This window comes from Giraffa tippelskirchi, chromosome 6 (assembly GCF_054371585.1).
Source record: "Giraffa tippelskirchi isolate mGirTip1 chromosome 6, T2T-mGirTip1v1.2.pri, whole genome shotgun sequence".
Lineage (NCBI taxonomy): Eukaryota > Metazoa > Chordata > Mammalia > Artiodactyla > Giraffidae > Giraffa > Giraffa tippelskirchi.
In genome coordinates, this window is record NC_137280.1 from 7,118,206 (window position 1) to 7,132,121 (window position 13,916).

The following is a 13,916-nucleotide window of genomic DNA, read 5'->3' on the forward strand; positions in this document are numbered from 1 at the left end:
CCTTACTGATTTCTGTATGGATAACCTACTCATTGATATAAGGAAATATTAAAGTCCCTTACTATCTTTGTATCAAAATCTTCTATTATGTCTATTAATATTTGCTTTGTATATTTAGATGCTCCTATGTTGGTTGCATAAATATTTACAAATGTTACATATTCTTCTTTAATTGATCTCTTCATCATTATTCAGTGCACATCTTTGTCTTTATTACAGTATTTGTTTTAAAGTCTATATTTTTCTGATATAAGTATTGCTCCCCCAGTATTCTTTTGGTTTCTATTTGGAGGAAACCTCTGTTTCAAGCCTTTCATGTTTAATTTGCATTTGTCCTTACATCTGAAGTGAGTCTCTGCAGATAGGTGTTGTGTTTGATTTTTATCCACTCAGTCGGTCTGTGGGTTTTGATGAGGGATTTTCGTCCATTGACGTTTAGAATGATTCTGGGAGGTTTGTGCAGTTACTGCCGCTTCGTTCAGTGTTTTCCGGCTGCTTTGTAGCCTCTGTCTCTCTTTTCTTCTCTTGTCCTCTTCCCTTGTGATTTGATCAATTTACTGTTCTATTTAGATTCTATTCTTATTATTTTTGTGTGTCTACCCTGTTTTCCGGCTGCTTTGTAGCCTCTGTCTCTCTTTTCTTCTCTTGTCCTCTTCCCTTGTGATTTGATCAATTTACTGTTCTATTTAGATTCTATTCTTATTATTTTTGTGTGTCTACCCTAGGTTATTGCTTTGTGGTTACTAAGACTCACATATATTAGCTTGCATATATACATACACATAAGCTTCCCTAGTAGCTCAGCTGGTAAAGAATCCCCCTGCAATGCAGGAGACCCCGGTTCGATCTCTGAGTTGGGAAGATTCCCTGGAGAAGGAATAGGCTACCCACTCCAGTATTCTTGGGCTTCCCTGGTGGCTCAGACAGTAAAGAATCTACCTGCCATGTGGGAGACCTGGGTTCGATGCCTGGATTGGGACGATCCCTTGGAGGAAGGCATGGCAGCCCACTCCAATATTTTTGCCTGGAGAGTCCCCGTGGACAGAGGAGCCTGGCAGGACACAGACAGTGGGGTCACACAAGGTCAGATATGACTGAAGCAACTAAGCAGCTTATATATATACACGCATCTATGTGTATATGCTATATAGGTAGATATATACATATACACGCATCTATGTATATATGCTACATAGATAGATATACATATGCTATATTTCTGCTATATTTTGTTATCAAGTTACATTTAAACACATTCTGAAACTTTGTGTTTTTACTCCTTCCTCTCACATCTTATGCTTTTGATTTCATATATTGCATCACTGTGTGTTTGTATCCCTTAACTAATTATTTTGGTTATAGCTTTTGGGGGAACACCAGGCAGGGCAGGCTTGGTGAGGTCCAGCTGTGGGACAGGACAGGGGCAGGGCAAACAGGTCTAGCAAGATCAAGGGAGACTGCGAAAGTAGCCTGCACAGGTGCTGCTGCTGGTAATGCAGAGAGTGAATGCAAAGCTGGCACCCAGCAGCGCCTCCATCCCCTGAGAGAGTTTGCTTTAAGATTATCAAGTGAATCTCCTTCACAGAAGGCCTAGGCACTGTTCAAAGTCTTGTTTTTGTGCTGGGTCCCAGGGTGAATGAGACAACGCATGGGTCCTTTATAATCAGCAGCTCAGTTTTCTACAGCCCTTTGAATATCCTCAACATATGCCCCATGGCTTTCAAAGCCAGTTTTTAGGAGCTTGTCTCTTTGGCCTGTGTCTCAAATGCCGAAGCATCCGGTGTGGGGTTTCAACCCTCTACTCCTGAGGGAGGTGTTCCGTTTTTATGATCCCCCATTCCAACTGTGGGTCACTGCAGTGGAGTTTGGGGAGAGACAGGTCTCCTCCTCTCCTCTCGTTTTCATATCCCCTCCTTATCCTTTTTGTGACGAGACAGTTCAGCTCGTTCTCAGATCTTTTTTAAATAGAGCTGCTCCTCCTGCTGCTATAGATCTGCCGTGTCCATGGGAGGAAATGAGTTCAGGATCTTCCTACAACTCCATCTTGAAGCACCTCCCGTGGGGTTTTGTTTTATTGGGATTGAAACTGGGGGCCTAGTGTTTCATGAATTCACTTCTTGCTCATGAATTTAAAGCATAAAGTCATTTAAAGTGTGGGGTAAGGAAAGCAAACAACCTAAATGACCAGCTATCTAAAACAAACGAGCCTGGGCTGGGGTGCGGGGGAGGGACAGCCTGGCTCTTTATCTAGTCATGGGGCTGGAAATGTGTGTTTTCAAGATACTTCTCTTTGAAATAAATGCCTCTTTGAAGCGGATGCCTCAAACAATCAAAGCTGAAGTCAAACACTTGCTTTACAAAAAGAAAAACAACTTTTTAGGGCAGTTTTTTCTTTTTTAATTGCTAAGTAGAATTTCATGGTTTAGATGAATTTCACTTCATATAATCACAAATAATCACTCACCCACAGGAGGATACTGGGATTGTTTCCACTTTTTGGCTGTTATATACAGGAACATTTGTGTACATGTTCTGCATAAGCATAAGTTTCATTTTTCTGGGATCAGTGTCCAAGAGTGCAGTTACTGGGCCTTTTATTAAGATCTTTTTGTTTGTTTTAAATGAAACTCATGAGCTATTTGCCAGAGAGGTTGTAGCATTTTTCATTCTCAACAGCAATGTATCAGTGAACAACTTTCTCTACTTTGTCAGCTTTTGACGTTATCATGAGCTTTCATTTTAGTCATTCTGGTAAGTATGCATTGATGCTTGTTTTGGTTTTCACTTACATTTCTCTGATTGGTAAAGACATGCTACACCTTTATTCCCAGATTTATTGATATATTATTGACATATATGCAATTTTACAGTCTACAACATGATGATTTGATACAAGCATACGTTGTGAAATAATTATCACAGTATGGTTAGCTAACACCTCCATCCCATCACATAGCTAACATTTTTTAGTGTGTGTGGTCATAATATTTAAGATCCACTCTCTTAATAGCTTTCAGTTATATAACATCATGAATTACATGTTAGTCACCATGCTGCATATTGGATCTCTAGAATGTATTCATGTTATGACTAGAAGATTTTACCCTTTGACTGGCATCTTCTTATTTTCCCTACACCCCAACCTCTGTCAATAACCACTTTACTCTCTATTTCTATCCATTATGTAAAGAGACTGCAAATAAGCATGTGAGCAGTGTTCTGTGTCATATGCCATCAGAGAAATAAAACAACAGTGAGATACTACATTAGACTGGCCAAAATCTAGAACACTGACCATACTAAATGAGGCAAAGATAGGAACAACAGGAGCTCTCATTCATGTATGATGAGAGTGCAAAATGGTAGAGGTACTTTTTTGGAAGTATGGAAGATACTTTGGTGATTTCTTATAAAACTAAGTATATTCTTGCCATACAATCCAATAACCATATTCCTTGGTATTTACTCAAAGGAGTTGAAAAGTTTTCCACACAAAAATCTCCACAAGATGTTTACAGCAGTTTTGTTCCTAATGGTCAAAAACTTGGCAGTAACCATGATGTCTTTCAGTAGGTGAATGGAAATGGTATATCTGTTGGAGGAAGGGGGACCCCTTCCAGGACCCCAGAGTGAACTCTAAAACTCAGAAATGAACTGTCTGAAGAGACACACCTGCTGACAAAGCAAGAGACTTGACTGGGAAGGGGCCCTGTGGCGGGGAGCAGGAGGTAAGAGAACACAGGAGAACTTCTCTGCCTGGTGGCTTGCAGTCTCAGGTTTTATGGTGATGGGATCAGTTTCCAGATTTTCTCTGGCCAGTCATGGACTCAGGGTCCCTCCTGGTGGCACACGCATTGCTCAGCCAAGATGGATGCCAGCGAGAAAGATTCTTAGATGTGGTAGGACACCTGGTGTCTCCTTTTGACCTTTTCCAAATTCTTCCAGCTGGTGGTGGCTTGCTATTTCTGTGTTTCTTACCAGGACCTGCTGTTGTAAAATAACTCACGTGAATGATTTCTATGGTGCCTGGCCAGGGTGGGTGGTTTCAGTTGATATGTTTCCCTTAACTCCTCCCTCCCCGAGAGACTTCATACTCAAGATACATCTTGGGAATTGGGGTGGAGGTGTCTTTCTTCTGTAACTTCTTCCATCTGGGCATGGGTACTGTCCTGCCTAACAGAGCAGAAGTCTCTCTCTACCTGATCTAAGTCAAGGTATTCTGGGCCTGAAACCAGCATCCATCCCCCTAGTAACAGCAGTTTAGCCTGAAACTGTTGGACACATCAGAGGTGAAGCAGACAGGGGGCAACAAGGAGGCCTAACAGGATGGTCATCACCGGTACCCAGAACAGGAAGGCAAAATTGGGTTAAGGGCTTTGGGGTGTATGACTTTCTTCTGATTGATTGGCGGTACAGTAATAGGGTGGTGCTTCAGAAACCTTGCTGTCAGCCTGAAGTTACCCTCCTCCACGTGGAGGAGAGCCCCAGTTCTGCAGAAGAACTCAAAGATATTGTTGTGCATATTCCTTGATTAAGAATGAGGGCCTTGCCTCAATGCTGTATCACCTCTTGATTGCAGCCATTTCTGCGTCCCCTCCCTTCCCTGATCAAGAATTGTTTGAATCTACCCTTTGGAACTCAGGGAAGTTCAAGGAGGCTCAATGAAACCTATATTCTGCAAACAAGAAATCGGGGACACAAAAAATACCCCAAAGCCCCACAGAGTCCCACTCAGTTTTGATTCAGGGAGTTGAGCAAATATAGCTCTGGTAACTCCCTGTCAAAATGGGACAGAGTGCTGCCTCAATTTGGAGCACAGACTGAAGGAAGTTTTCCTGAGCTCCAAGTCCTGGATCTGAGTCTTGTATGATTAAAACCTCAATCCTTGAGTCTGTCATTTTGATGCAAAAGACCCCATTAAAAGTAGTCGGAGGAGTGACAACTGGAATTTTAATAGACAAAATAAATCTCATTTCTTTTCAGAATAGGCCTGAAACCCAGTCTGGACCAGGAAATTTTGGGAAGCTTGTAGCCAGGTAGCCAGTTGTCTAGTTTGACCAAGAGTGAGGTTGCAGTTACTAGCTGCCAGCACCAGACACGGTTTTGAGAATATCCGGTGGCATCCATGTCTGACACACTCAGGAAACCCAAATTCTTAGCAATACAAGGATAGTCTGAAACAACATTCATAGTGTCTTCTAGTTATTTCCTTGGATGTCTGAACCATAGCTACTCTGTTTTGACTTTTAATTGTAGCATTCTTCTTAATAGCCAAAGCAGATGTCACCATTAACAATGTTAGTTTTTCTCTAGGTATGAGAAGATGCAAGAATTGGGACTTATAAAATCTACTCAAAATATTTAACTGTCTGAAGGCCTGTTCTGCAGATTTTCCCAGAGCACAGAGTGCCTCATCCCTGATCTCCACCCTGAACTTCTTTCAGTGGGTGTTGAAAGTCAGTAACTGCAGTGGTCATGATTTAATCTTTGTAGAGATGGCAAGTGCCATTTTCCAATTGGCGGGGACTCTCCATGGTCATAAATTTAACCATGATTTGGAGGCATTTCATGACCATTTTGTCCCACGATGCACAGAAAGCTCTTTCCCTGGTCTGGCAAAGAGTTCATTGAGAGACCACTCAATGTGCTGTTACTGGACTAGGCCATAAAACAGTATCTAAAATTCTCTGGACCATCTGTCTATATTAGCCTCTTATGGTCCAGAAAAATACTCCTTCTTATTGCTTTTCCCCATATGTAGAGTTACAGTGTTACAATCATTGATCTCATATGGAGCTATATATTATTTTATCAGAAGTTCAGTCACACATTTAGTAATGTACGAAACAGCAATTTTGTAAAACAGGTGAAGTACAAATAATACAGCCAGCAGTAATAGTAAAGTCACAAGTAAGAATTAACCCAAGAACTTCTATTAGGTGTAGCCCAATAATATCCCAGGTTGCCTGACTTAGTCTAGTCTGTGCCAATCCTTATCTTTCAGGAAAATTATATATTGGTATTGTCCATAAGGCATAACCCAGTTTTCTAGTGTAGACTGATTGTCCATAGTATAATTTAATTGCTTCTAACACAGAGGAGATTTTAAACTTAAATGCCCATAACCTGGTATTAACCATATAGATCCATCTGATAGCTATGGGAGTTTTCCTTTTAATAGATGAGAGGTTAGATTTTTATTGAGATTTAGCCCATAATTCTGACTGAGATTGAGTGCCATGCAAAGATCATTTAAATCCATGGCCAGGGTCAGAGCAGGTATTATTAATTGGCCAGGGGAGAGGAGTCCATTTAGTAATATCAATAGTGACCTGAACATGACTATAATATTTCCTTTAAAGTAAATTTCTTCAAGGCCAATGAATTAGAGCCTTGGAGTGGAAAAATTCACCAAGGTAACCCAGAAGTACCAGACACAGGTAACTGATCACAAAGTCAACAATTGGGTTGATTTCTAAAACGAGCATAGGATCATGCCTGTGATAGAAAAACACTCGGTTCATATGCAAAGTCCAGGTCAACAAAACATGATAAATGATCATACGAGTCATGTCGAGGACCTTGGGCAAGCTGTCTACCTCCAATGTCATCTTCTATTCATCCTGGTGTGCGTGTGGTTTCTCCACAATTTGAGAGTCATTTTAAGGTAATTTTGAGGTCAGCCACCCTCTCTATAGGCCAGTCCAGTGCAGTGCTCTGATAAAGGTCCCTCTATCCAGATTGGAGGCAGTCTTTCAAAAAATTATGACTGATAATATTTTACCAGGCTATATCAGATTTTTAAGAACACTGTGTAACCTCTAGAATATCTATATTAGTAACATTTACCATACAATATAACCCAAGAGGATTTATTATTCATTTGATAATATTTCCATATAATTTAGCTACCCGATGAACATAATTAGCCTAATATCTCTCTTTGAGATGTTTCAGGGGCCCTTTGAAGCATTCTAAAATTAGCTAAAGGTCAAAAGAACTTTAGTAGAATTTGATTTAGGAAGTTTGTCAAAAAAGTCCAAAGGGTTTGGAACACTCAGTCAGAGCCAGCGCTGATGGGTGTGTCAATTAGCTTGTTGATATGTCAAAATGTGTGTTTAACAGAGGCTCAACGTCTAGTGAAAGTCAATTCTGCCATCTTGGGCCTAGTGGCCATATCCTATGGCTATATCATTCCTAATAAAATCTATTTATCCAACTAAATGCAATCCAATCTTAGAAAACCTTGGTTATGCATAACTCACTCATTTCAGTACTTTTTCATTTCTCACACCTTCTTTTGCTGAAAACACATTTTCCTTAAGTTTTTTCCACATTGAGTTACTCTTCTTATTGACAAATCTGTAACAGAGTAAGGTCTACTTGACCTCTAGAAAACAGAAATATTATACTTAATATTGACAGTTCTAAAGTCATGTCTATAGTAATTAGATCAGTAAGTAAACATTAATACTGGGTATTAATTTAATACTGAATAGTTCCCAGTTCACATGAAACTGAAATTCATTTAGCACAATTTAGAACTATTTGATTTGTAAGCACTTACTTTTCTTTAAGCAAATTAAATAGAAATCATTTACTAGTTAACCATTGCTTATCCAAAGACAAAGACACATATTGAGGCATATATATATCCAAACAGACACAGCGAGAGATCTCGCTTTAGTTTCTAAACTTAGTCATGAATCAGATACTATAATATAAAATCCACTAGTTTATAAATAACAGTTGGGATAAGTAAAATTTTAAAGACTTCTCATCTTTCTCTCAGTCCCAGGAATTAGAAATGGTCTCAGTAAGTGTTCCTGAGAGCCCTGTTCTCAAGCTGCGTAGAAAGAAAATCAAGTTCTACTAGAACTTGTTTCCACTCAGGGTCAAAATTCTGAAAACTCATCTCATCAAACTTGCTTTTACTAACTGTTCATGCAAAAGAACTAGTTGGGAAACCAGTTTTTAAGACTTTGACCTAAACAAATTTTCTCTGAGATCACACAGTGTTACTCTATTTCACAAGAACGGTCAGCACAAATCACAACACAGGACACAAAATATAAAACACCCGCAGGCTCAGAAGTCTTAATCAGACACTCCCTGAAATACAAGATCACAGTCTCTCAGCAAACCTCCTCTAGAGACACAGAACCTGAGATCCAAGTATGCACAGAGTAAATGGAAGTGTCTCAGGTCTTCTAGGATATCAGAGGGAGAAAGAAGGCCAGGTTGAAAAAAGCGGGGGAAGGATGCCAGGGAGGGTGCAAGGGGAGGCCTTACAGATGTCTCTTACCACCTGCATCCATCCAGGCATTACAGGACCTTATGCTGGGCTTTCAGGGAAGGGAGGACTGGAACCTGGCCATACAAGAAAGCAGACAAGGCCAGAACCAGGATTCGAGCTTTCGGCCAACCGGAGAGGATCGGGTTCTGACTCTCAGTGCAGGCTGTGTCCCTTCTAGCAGACTTCTGCTTCCCCAGGACCAGGGGACTGGAAAAATGGTAGGGTAGGAAGGGTTAAGAAGAAGAAAAAGAGAGGAGGGGAGAGGTCAATGAAGTGTCTTTTTCCTACCCGGTCAGGGCACTCTGGCCAAGCCGTCCGTGTTAGCAGGAGACCAGGGACAAAAGGGTTCCTGCTGAGCCCCTGAGTCTGGTGCATTGGAGGGCAAATTTGTGTCCAGCACCTCGAGTGCTCAGGATGTTAGTTGCGGTGAAGGAGAGTCCCCTCCAGTCACCACTTGTTGCAGGAAGGGGGACCCTTTCCAGGGCCCAAGAGTGGACTCTTCTCTAACGCTCAGAAATGAATTGTCCGAGGAGACACACATGCTGAGAAAGCAAGAGACTTTATTGGGAAGGGGTGCCCAGGTGGAGAGCAGCATGGTGAGGGAACCCAGGAGAACTTCTCTGCCTTGTGGTTTGCAGTCTTGAGTTTTATGGTGACAGGGTTAGTTTCCAGGTTTTCTCTGGCCAATCACTCTGACCCAGGATCTTTCCTGGTGGCTCACGCATGGCTCAACCAACATGGATGCCAGTGAGAAGGATTCTTGGAGGTGATGGGGGACATACAGTGTCTCTTTTAGAACTTTCCTGAATTCTTCTGGTCGGTGGTGGCTTGTTAATTCCCACCTCTTGTCATAAAATAACTCATGCAAATGGTTACTATGGTGCCTGGCCAGGGTGGGTGGTTTCAGTCAGTGCGTTTCCCCAATACAATCAGACAATGAAATTTTATTCAGTACTAAAAACAAATGAGCTGTTAAACAAATGAGCTGAAAAGACATGGAGAAGACTTCAATAAATATTACTAAGTGAAAGAAGCTAATCTCAAGAGGCTGTGTAGTATATAACTCTAACTATATGACATTCTGAAAAGGCAAAAGTATGGAGACAAATAAAAAGATCATTAGTTAACAAAAGTTGAGTATGTGTGAATGATGAATAGGAGGATCACAGATTTTTAGGACAGTGAAATGGTCTATGTAAAACCATAATTGTCAATAGTGAAAGTGAAAGTTGCTCAGTCATGTCTGACTCTTAGTGACCCCATGGACTATAGAGTCCATGGAATTCTCCAGGCCAGAATACTGGAGTGGGTAGCCTTTCCATTCTCCAGGGGATCTTTCCAACCCAGGGATTGAACCCAGATCTCCCACATTTCTGGCAGATTCTTTACCAGATGAACCACAAGGGAAGCTCAAGAATACTGGAGTAGGTAGCCTATCCCTTCTCCAGAGGATATTCCCAACCCAGGAATCAAACTGGGCTCTCCTGCATTGCAGGCGGATTCATTACCACCTGAGATGTCAGGGCAATATATGTCACTATATTTGTCCAAATGTATAGAATGTACAACACCAAGAGTGAACTATCATGTAAACTATGAATTTTGGCTGTTTCTGATGTGTCTATGTATGTTCATTAATTGTAACAAATGTACCACTCTTGTTGGAGATATTAATAATGGGAGAGTTTATGCATGTGTAGCAGGAGTTATGTGAGTAATCTCTGTACCTTTTAATTTTACTATGAACATAACACTGCTCTGAAAAAAAATAGTCAATAAAGACTTTTTAAGTATGCTGTATAAAACTTGAATTTTACTAAAAATGAAAAACCAGTTCAGTTCACTTCAGTCATTCAGTTGTGTCCAACTCTCTGCAACCTCATGAACCTCAGCACGCCAGGCCTCCCTGTCCATCACCAACTCCCGGAGTTTACCCAAACCCATGTCCATTGAGTCAGTGATGCCATCCAACCATCTCATCCTCTGTCGTCCCCTTCTCCTCCTGCTCTCAATCTTTCCCAGCATCAGGGTCTTTTCAAATGAGTCAGCTCTTTGCATCAGGTGGCCACAGTATCAGAGTTTCAGCTTCAGCATCAGTCCTTCCAATGAATGTTCAGAACTGATTTCCTTTAGGATGGACTGGTTAGATTTCCTTGCAGTCCAAGGGACTCTCAAGAGTCTTCTCCAACACCACGGTTCAAAAGCATCAATTCTTCTGTGCTCAGCTTTCTTTATTGTCCAACTCTCACATCCATACACGACTACTGGAAAAACCATAGCCTTGACTAGACGGACCTTTGTTGAGAAACTGATGTCTCTGCTTTTTAGTATGCTGTCTAGGTTGGCCATAACTTCCCTTCCAAGGAGTAAGCATCTTTTAATTTCATGGCTGCGATCACCATCTGCAGTGATTTTGGAGCCCCCCAAAAGAAAGTCAGCCACTATTTCCACTGTTTCCCCATCTATCTGCCATGAAGTGATGGGACCAGATGCCATGGTCTTAGTTTTCTGAATGTCGAGCTTTAAGCTAACTTTTTCACTCTCCTCTTTCACTTTCATCAAGAGGCTTTTTAGTTCTTCTTCACTTTCTGCCATAAGGGTGGTGTCATCTGCATATCTGAGGTTATTGATATTTCTCCTGGCAATATTGATTCCAGCTTGTGCTTCTTCCAGCCCAGCGTTTCTCATGATGTACTCTGCATATAAGTTAAATAAACAGGGTGACAATGTACAGCCTTGACGTACTCCTTTTCCTATTTGGAACCAGTCTGTTGTTCCATGTCCTGTTCTAACTGTTGCTTCCTGACCTGCATCCAGGTTTCTCAAGAGGCAGGTCAGGTGGTCTGATATTCCCATGCCTTGAATAATTTTCCACAGTTTACTGTGATCCACACAGTCAAAGGCTTTGGCATAGTCAATAAAGCAGAAATAGATGTTTTTCTGGTACTCTCTTGCTTTTTCAATGGTCCAGTGAATGTTGGCAATTTGATCTCTGGTTCCTCTGCCCTTTATAAAACCAGCTTGAAAAATGAAAAATAAAGCATTTCAAAAGACCCAAAATAAAAAAGATCTCACTAAAAAGATTTACTATCAATAAGAAAACTGCCACTTTTCACAATTCCTTTGGGCACCATTTCACCTAAAACAATGTAATATGGTGGTCCTAATGAAAAACTTTCAGAACTTAAGAAAATAATGTAGTTAAGGATATTTTCTACAAGAATATAATTAAATAATTTTATAGAAAAGCAAATTGCTAGTTATAGATAAAGTAACCAGAGAAAACATACAGTCTATAAAAAGAAAGTTGTCCTTTTTGTCAAGCAAAAGCACATATTAGTTTGGAAATCTCCAAAACTGAATCCTTAGGAGTAGACTTAAAGACTGTCATACTAAGTGAAATAAGTCAGACACCAAAAGATAAATACCGTATGATATCATTTATATGTGGAATCTTAAAAAAAAGGGGAGGTACAAATAAACTTATCTACAAAACAGAAATAGAATTACAGGTGTAAGTAATAAATTTATGGTTAACAGGGGATAAGAGAGGGAGAATAAATTGTGAGGTTGGGGTTGATATAAACACACTACTATACTGTATATAAGATATATAACCAATCAGAATCTAGTGTGTAGCACAGGGAACTCTACTCAATACTAAATAATGACATATATGGGGAAAGAGTCTAAAAAAGGATGGATCTATGTATGTGTGCAATTGATTCAGTTTACTGTATGACAGAAACTAACACAACATTGTAAATCAACTACACTCCAACAAAAATAAATTTAAACAAACAAATAAAAAGAGTATTATGGAAACTGCATGCTGTGAAATATTGAAGAAAGACCCAAATGTGATTGTGGGGTTAAACTAGATCATAATAATGGAAAGAGCAAAGACAATTGTGGATAGAAATGCTAAATGCACTTAGATGACTTGTTCAACGTATGTTTGTTTAAAGTCTGAATTGAATCCAGTATGAGACCATACAAATGGAATATGGTTTGTTCAAATACTGTGTGAGTGGAAACCAAGAACTAACTTTGTCCACGTTCCTTTGTAGAAAATTAATGACATTTCAAACAGATAGTTAGTGGAGGCTTAAGAAAAATAATGAGTCACAAAAATTCCAGAGATTGTTGTACTGAGCAAAGTAAGTCAGACACAGAAAGACAAACATCATATAATACCATATAGATGCAGAATCTTTAAAAAAAAAAAAAAAGGTACAAATGAACTTATTTACAAAACAAAAGTAGAGTCACAGGTGTAGAAAACAAACTTATGGTTCCCAGGGGAAAGGAAAGAAAGGATAAGTTGAGAGATGGTGATTGGCATATATACACTACCCTGTATAAATAGATAACTAGTAAGAACCTGATATGTAGCAGGGAACTCTACTTAATATTCTTTAATGGCCTGTATGGGAAAAGAATATTTAAAAAATGAATTTAGGTATATGTAAAATGATTCACTTTGCTATACAACCAAAACTAACACAACATTGTTAATCAACTATATTTCAATAATTTTTTAAAAGCTCTATATATAGAAGCTTAAAGCACCAACTAGTGAATAAAATGATTAAGTAGAAAGATGATTATTTATTTCAGGAAACTACATGATTATATGATGATGTACTTGTGATCTGAAGCAGAAAATCAAAGCAAAATGATACGAAATACTCTTATGTCTTATGTGATTTTTGGTATTTGTCCTATGGTCCCTCCGTTTTTAAATTTCCCTTAAGTTTTTACATGAAGGCTTATGCTAAATGGACTTCCCAAGTGGCTCAGTGGTAAAGAATCTTCATGCCAAAGCAGGAGATGGGGGGTTGATTTCTGGTTTGGGAAGATCCCCTGGAGAAGGAAATGACAACCCACTCCAGTATTCTTGGGGCTTCCCCTGGCGGCTCAGATGGTAAAGCGTCTGCCTGCAATGTGGAAGACCCAGCCAGGTTTTATCCCTGGGTCAGGAAAATCCCCTGGAGAAGGAAACGGCAACCCACTCCAGTACTCTTTCCTGGAAAATTCCATGGGCAGAGGAGCCTCATGGGCTACAGTCCATGGGGTCCCAAAGAGTCGGACACGACTGAGAGACTTCACTTTCGCTTTATGCTAAATAGTTCGAGCTAGAACAGGCTGGAACCATAAACTACAGTTTTTCCAATCTCCTCTGACTTATATTAAAGAATCTATGTGGACTTATTCAGGGCACTATTCTTTTAGTGTTGGCAGGAAAATAAGAAGGCTATATATAGTTTTAAACAAAATGTCATTAAAAGTTGATGAGAGCAGACTTGCTACGGTAGGTGACAAAACTTGAGTTCCTCTCTGCTAATCCTTGAATATCTGATATGTTGTGTGTTTTCCATTGTATTCGACTTATTTAAAACCATATCCATTCCCCTGACTTGCCCAAAGTTCTCAAAGAAAATAAATGTTCTTTATTTGTCTCTATATATCCAAAAACCCATAAAATGATATTGAAAAAGTGTCAGAGTTGAGCTGATTTATCAGGATGATTCGTAGGAAGATTAGAGTGCGCATATTCTAGGTAGTTTACTCTGATAGTGACAACAATTAAGCTAGGTCAGGCAATGAGATAGACAAT